The 6,816-nt window shown below is 44.5% G+C and overlaps 1 pseudogene; it reads right to left on the bottom strand.

Annotated features, from left to right (window-relative positions):
• Positions 1-234: 234 nt before the first annotated feature.
• Positions 235-6,816, bottom strand: part of LOC117287033 — a 9,425-nt pseudogene continuing 2,843 nt past the window's right edge.

Genomic DNA, 6,816 nt, shown 5'->3' with positions numbered 1-6,816 from the left:
ATTCTTGCCACGCCCCCCAGTATGTACTTAAGAAAAATAGTGCATTTTATTGAATAGAGAGAAAACATTAAAGTATGTAAGAATTAACTAGAATGTGGGTGAGAAGCTGGGCAGAAATTCCTACACCATCATGGATGGCCAGACTTCATCCTTCTCCTTCAGACTGGATTTTTGTGTGGTCTGGGTTCGTTTGGTTAGGCTTGGTTTACACGAGGCCATACAGAAGAGAGCAGATCAAACCAAGCCAACCATCCGGTCAATCTGTCAGATGCAGATGCTCTTTAAGGGCAGAGAGGCTCTCATTTCATAAGGAACACGATTGCAATTAGAGCTGGAGTTGATGACTTCTAACCCATGAGATTTGGGGGTTTCACTCATGAAAATCTATACACAAACTTTCCCTCCTGGACCTGCCCTTCAGCTTCTGAAAAGAATTCCTTTCAAGAGGATTCCCAAAAATATTTGCCCACAGATATAATGTGGCCCTTTGTTGTAAACATGTACTTGCCTCCAGATTGGTATTCTGGATTCTCTTCATCAAACTCAGATATAAGTAGTTAGAGAAAGATCTCCACCCAATTCTTTTTGGAGTTGTCTAAGATACGATGCAGTGTGGCAGGTATCACATCTGAATTTTGCATCCTTTTCCAGACTCTGCAGAATTATCCATTTCTACATGGATGTAGAAGGGATTCTTGTGGTAGAGGAGATAAGTAGATTCTACTCATTCTAGTCTCAGCAGGTAGAAAAGACCATCAGAGGCCTGTAGCTGCCAGTTATACCTCTCAGAGAGGACCCCATACTGTTTCACATGGCGTAGTACAGTAAAAGGTGGAGGTGACAGCATCTTCCCTATGTCTTAGGAGAACCTGCAGTCCAGAAATGAAGGATCAACCTCTAGGTGTTGATCCAGTGTTCCTGAGCTGCCTCGTAAACATGTACACATTTACATAGAATGGGGAATCTTCATCTCCTTCATTACAGTCTTCCTGCTTTCTTCTTAAGTAGCTCTGAAATCTCTGATATGCAGCAATAAGCATTTCTGGGTCTTCTTTTTCTCTAAAGAATGTAATATTTCAAGAGGTATTCACAGCCATCCAAGGCACTCTGCTGTCCAGCCCAATGGCCTATCAGGATATTCACAGTGTGGCCTAATTATCTCAGCTCCAGAGGGTCCAGAGGTCCAGAGGGCTTTCACTTGCTCGTCTGGTCACCCACACAAAGGTGAAATCCCTCAGCAGTCACCTCAGAATCCTAGATTCCACCAGGAGCCTTGCATATCTCATTATTGCTGCCAGGAGGAACATCTGTCTTTAGATTTGCGTGAGTGTAGGGGATCCCTATATCAGTGTTTTCAAAGGCTGAGAAAAACGGTACAGGCAGATCATGGATCAAGTGCAACAATTCATTATCATAACCTAAGGGGCTGGCTGGAGTCTGTTACTATTCTGTAGGCCAAAAAGAAGTTTCCTAGAACCCTTATCATGGCCTCAAAGACTTGGATGGTGCAATTTGTCAAATGAAACTGTTGATCACTAACACAATGGTGCAACTAAAGGGCTGGGGATTTAGCTCAGCGGTTCAGTGGCCTGCCTTGCAAGTGCAAGGACCCGAGTTCAATCCCCAGTACCCCCAAAAAAACAAAACAAAACAAAACAAAAAAATAGTGCAACTAAAGACACTCACAAAAGAAGATTTCCAGGACTGCTTCAAAAAGTAGTAAGAGCTGGGTGTGGTGGCGCTCACCTGTAATCCCAGCACTTGGGAGGGTGAGGTAGGAGGACCATCATGAGTTCAAGGCCAGCATGAACTATACAGAGAGGCTCTGGTTTAAAAAAAAAAAAAAGTAGAATGATAGGATAACTGTGATGAAAGTAAGGGGAAGGTTTGCAGGGGGATTAATGACAAAGTGTCTTTTACTACAATACATTTTTAAAAAATTAAATTAAACTTTCACCATATTTTCACAATTACCTCAGTCAGCAGAGGAAGGGAGAGGCTGGATGAGGTGTAGAACATTTTTCTCTCTCTTGGAGCAATGGAAGCAATTCTCCCTCTTCCTTTGACTGGGCAATCCTGTTTCGCCTGAGCCGGCTGCAGCACATGGCCATAGGTTTGCCACCACTGCTACAGTGGTGGGGACTTTCCTGTGTTCGAATCCCCGCTCTGATGCTAGTTTGGTGCCAGACTTGAGTGAGTCTTTGGTCTCTCAGCTGCTGGTTTCTCATTCATAAGACGAGCTAATATTTATTGTTTATGATTCAGGGGAGAGTAAGAGGCAAAAGGGTCAGCACAATTTATGGCTCAAAAATCATTACCTGGTACTGAGTAGATCCCTGTCCTCTGTCAGACAGTAAGTTCTGTGTGGGAAGGCACTGGGGCAACCCTGGCCCACTGGTTGGCACCAAGTGGGACCTTAGCAGCTGGTGAAGGAAAAAACACTTCACTCTTTTTCTGGTTTTCAGGAGACCCTGTTTGAAGGAAGGAAGATTAAAGGCTAATAAGAAATTTTAAAGAAAAAAAATCTGAGACTAGGTTCCTACAGCATTAAATAGGGCAACTTTCAAATGGGTCACGATGGGAAAAAAAACAAAAATGCTCAACAGTGCTGTAAAAAGGCAGGCTCACAGGACGTGGTTCACAAAGAAAAAAGTTCTAGAAAATTGTACTAAGAATTTCAAACCAAAAGCAAACACATCTGAAGTAAAAATATTACACATGATTTTCTAAAACTTTTTATAATAATGTTTTAATGTACACACACTGTTTTTTTTCTTTTTATTGAGGTTATTGGTACAATCTAGGTATACAATACAATTACATTCATCATTGGGATTCTGTACCTTCACATAATAGGTCTTGATTCTCATTTTTCCCCTTGTCCCTGCCCTCCCTTCACCCCCTCCTCCCCTCCCCATTTACAAACACTTTATTTCCATTTTTTTCAGTTTCTCATATTTTTTTCCTCTCTCTTATTACCTTTCCCTCACCCTTCCCACTTTCCCTACATCTTTAGCCCTTTACTTCCTATTTCACATTATTAATTATCTCAATAGGATCCCGTGTACTATTGTAGTTTTTCATACCAAAGAAACTATTCGGTATTTCAGTTAAAGAAATCTCTGTATGAACATTAAAAATAGGGAATCCTAAAGTAAAACTAAAAAGGAAAGTAAAAGAGAAAAGGCAATGATGTAACATCAAAATAATCCTTAATTCTGGAGATGAAAATGGTCCCTGCACATATTTAAATTGCACAGTTTCTGTAATCAAACCCACGTAGATATGACCTTACATATTTAGTACGATGTGTTACCCCTGTACACATGGAAAAAAATAAAAATAAAAATAAATTAACATTTCTAGACCAATATGGTTGTCCATTTCTGTACAATGCCAAGTCAACACATTTTCCAAAGTTGGCAGCACCGTTAAAGTTTCCCAAAATTCAATTTATATATATGTGTGTGTACACACACTGTTTTGAATCAAAATGCTGACATTATAATCTCCCTGTAAAGTCACTCTGAGACTGTTTCCCTTTTCCCAAAGTTTGATAGATGGATTAGCTCTATAGGCCACACAGGCTCTGATAAAATGTCTAGATATTTTCCTAAATACAGGAAGAAGCTGCTGGTACTTTAAGCAGGAACAGGCCATAATCTGGTTTATGTCTCAAAGCCTGGACTTCTCACTTCCCCTGCTACTTTATGGCCATTCTCCATTCTGACGTTTGTGCTTTACCTCACGTCAGTTTTTCTTTCCATACCATCTCCTTCCCCACCCAAGTTGCTCCAGCCCCCAGCAATTGCCCCTTCCCTGCTCACAGCGTTGGCCAGAGGAGTCTTTTTCACACTCTACCCCCTGATGTCACAGGCTATTATTATCTTCTATATGTTAGTTAGTGAATTAATCCAACAGGCATGTGCCGAACAGCTGCTGAGTGTCAGGCACTGTGGTGAGGACTAGGGATGCAGATGATGAGGACAGATTTCCTGCTCCCAGTAGCCTGGAGTCTGGGCGGGGACAGTGGTGTAAATCAGTGTGTGGAACCAATGTGGGAAGTCCGGAGATAAACATGGCCAGCTTTTTATGGGGTCTGAGATAACAAGTCTTTGGCGATGGGGGAGGGGAAACAGGAAGGGAGTTGGGGTGATTTCTGGATGAGAGGACACCGAACTGATTCTTCCAGGCTCTGAGCAGGAGAGAAGGGGGCCTGAGCTGCCGAGGCGATGTGAGCAAAGCAGTGGGGCAGAAACAGAGTGGTGAAAAATGGCAAAGCTGTTCACTGTCTGCCTTGGCCTCTAGTGGAAGGCTGATGACAGTGCGAGATGAGGTTAGAAAGTCAGGTAGGAACAAAGCAGCACAAAACAAACAGCCCAGGATGCCTCTCTTCTACTAAAAGAACTCTGGATCTCAAGTGGGGAAAAGCCCCAGGACGGCTCTTAGGAGGCTAGAGCTAATATTCACTGTTCTCCTCACTGAAATACCACATAGAGGGTACAACGGTGAGCAAAGCCGACAGCGTCTGTGCCCTCTAGGAGTTTACGGAAGACTAGCTTGTGGCCCAGTCAGGAATACGATGTTACATTGACTGGGTGCTCTGGGGGCTGTTGGAGCCCCTGGGACAGAGCCCTGACCCACCCTGGGGCCAGGGCTTCATGGAAGTGGGGTCCTCAGGGGGTTGAAGATACAGGAAGTGAGAAAGACCCTGTGCAGAGAGAGGTCTCAGTGGTCTGTCTTTTTCTCAATCCTCTGGACTTTCAGGCCCATGAAAACAAGCCACTGACTCAGGCAGCAGCAAGAGGATCACAAGTAGGCCAGAGAGAGGCCTGCAGAGAAATCCTGGCTGTTCTGTGGCCTCCTGGGCTGGCTCTTGGAACATGGGCCTGTTTCGCAAACACAGCAAGTCAGGCCAAATATGTGAGGTTTGGGTCTGGCTCAGCTAACGCAGCTCACTAAGCAAACAGTAAGAGACCCCCCCTCCACCCCCATCTCTCTGCTTCTTTGTAAATGAAATCTTCTCTGGGTGCATAATTTATAAAATTCCAGTGAACTGCAGTTTGGCTTTGTTCCCAAGAAAGAAAAACATCTCAGATTTTCCATGCACTCTCCCCATCCTGTTGGCCTAGAGCCAAGCCTTCCCAAGCAAGGCTGGGGACAGGGCTGTTACTGCTCTAAGAAAGAGCAGCTATAGGCGACTGCAACTGCCCCAGGGGGCAGCGTGGGCAAGAATTTCAGGGGTGGCTGCAGTAAGGTTCCAGGTGGGTGTTCCCTACACGAGTGGGAGGATGGGAGATAAGTGTATGGTTGGGAATGGACAGGAAACTGCAGACAGCAGCGCCGCTAGAAACTGCTGGCAACAGCAGACTCTGGAATAGCTCATTGCTGTTTACAAAGCACTTTCTCATCCCATTTAAGTCACCAACTGCATGAGGAGGATGGAACACAGATGTTTACTGTCCCCATTTAACTGATGTGTTGCTAGAGAGTGAAATGGCAATTTGAAATGACCTGACCAAGTGAGAATCCCATCTCTGCCACTGGGTGACCTTGGCAAGTTGCACAACCTCTGGCAACCTCGTCCTTCAGGGATATAGTGGTGCTTTCCCTGCGGGTTAGATGGATACTGTGTTTGAGGAGTCTCCCCTGTGCTGGCCCTCAAGAGGTACTCAGTATTTCTATTACAACCTGACTCCCATGGCCCTGCGGCCATTGAGATCCCTGAGTTTTGACTGCCAGCACAGCCCTTTGTGTTGGCTCTGTCGGTATTGTAGCCACCAGGCCAGCCCACCCCAAGAAAGTGCTGCAAGTTTCATGCCTGCATGCTGTCAGCTCATAGGTGTGGCTGAAAGCTGAGTAGTCTGTAAATTCAGTAGGACTCCTTAAATCCAAATTCCAGCCTTGCTCTGCAAGAACAAACCGCTAGAGAAACTGCACAGTGGGTGAAATTTAAACTTCGGAACACCAGCCCTAGTCCTCAGTAAATCCATTTCCTCTTTTAGTCAAGGGCGACGATCCAAATCCCTCTTCATTTATCATTGTCATTGTGGCTCAGAAAGGTCAGCATGCATTCCTCTCTTTGCCTCCAGACACTCAGCTGGGAGCACTGATTAGACTTAGAGGCCCTGAGCCTCGCAACGCACAGACACCCACTAACATTTGCATAAGAGTCAGGCTGTGCCTCTTTACCGGGACAGGGTGTCTATGGTATCATAGTGTACATAAAGACAACATTTCTTCACGTGTTCCAGCTCCGTGGCTTCCAGGTTATAGACCCAGACTATTCCCCCAATGAAAATTTTCTTTTAGAACTATTTCCTCTGTCCTCTTACCCTTAAATGGCCATGGCTGACTCTTGTAACTCTCAGGCCAACTGTTGTCTCCTTAGGGGCCTTCTCTGACCATTCTGGCAGCAGGATTCCTTTTCCCTTACCCAAGGCACTGTCTCATCATCGTGCTTTATTTGTCGCAGTTCTTGTCATTGTCCAGTCATTTGCCTATTGTCTTCATGATTACAACATAAATTTAATGAGAGTAAGGCCTTGTCAAAGTCACTGTGGTTTCCTAGTACCTGCCATGCATATCCCAGGAGCTCAATAGCTACTTGTTTGTAGAAAAATGAAGAGAGCTTAAGATCATGGGAGCCAGTGTCCCCTATTTAAAAGAGGAAAAAGGTTAACCTTTAAAAGGGAAAATGGAATTGAGGCACTGAAGGATTAAGGTGTTCAGTGTCAATTCACTTGTGCCAGAGCCCACTGTCATGAGCCTTCTTTTCTGGTAGCTTCGTCCTCACTTTTTTTTTTTTTTTTTTTT

The sequence above is a fragment of the Fukomys damarensis genome, unplaced genomic scaffold (assembly GCF_012274545.1).
Source record: "Fukomys damarensis isolate Sample0158 unplaced genomic scaffold, DMR_v1.0_HiC HiC_scaffold_20, whole genome shotgun sequence".
Taxonomy (NCBI): Eukaryota; Metazoa; Chordata; class Mammalia; order Rodentia; family Bathyergidae; genus Fukomys; species Fukomys damarensis.
The sequence above is the reverse complement of the archived record's forward strand: the minus strand, read 5'-3'. Positions and strand labels throughout refer to the sequence as shown.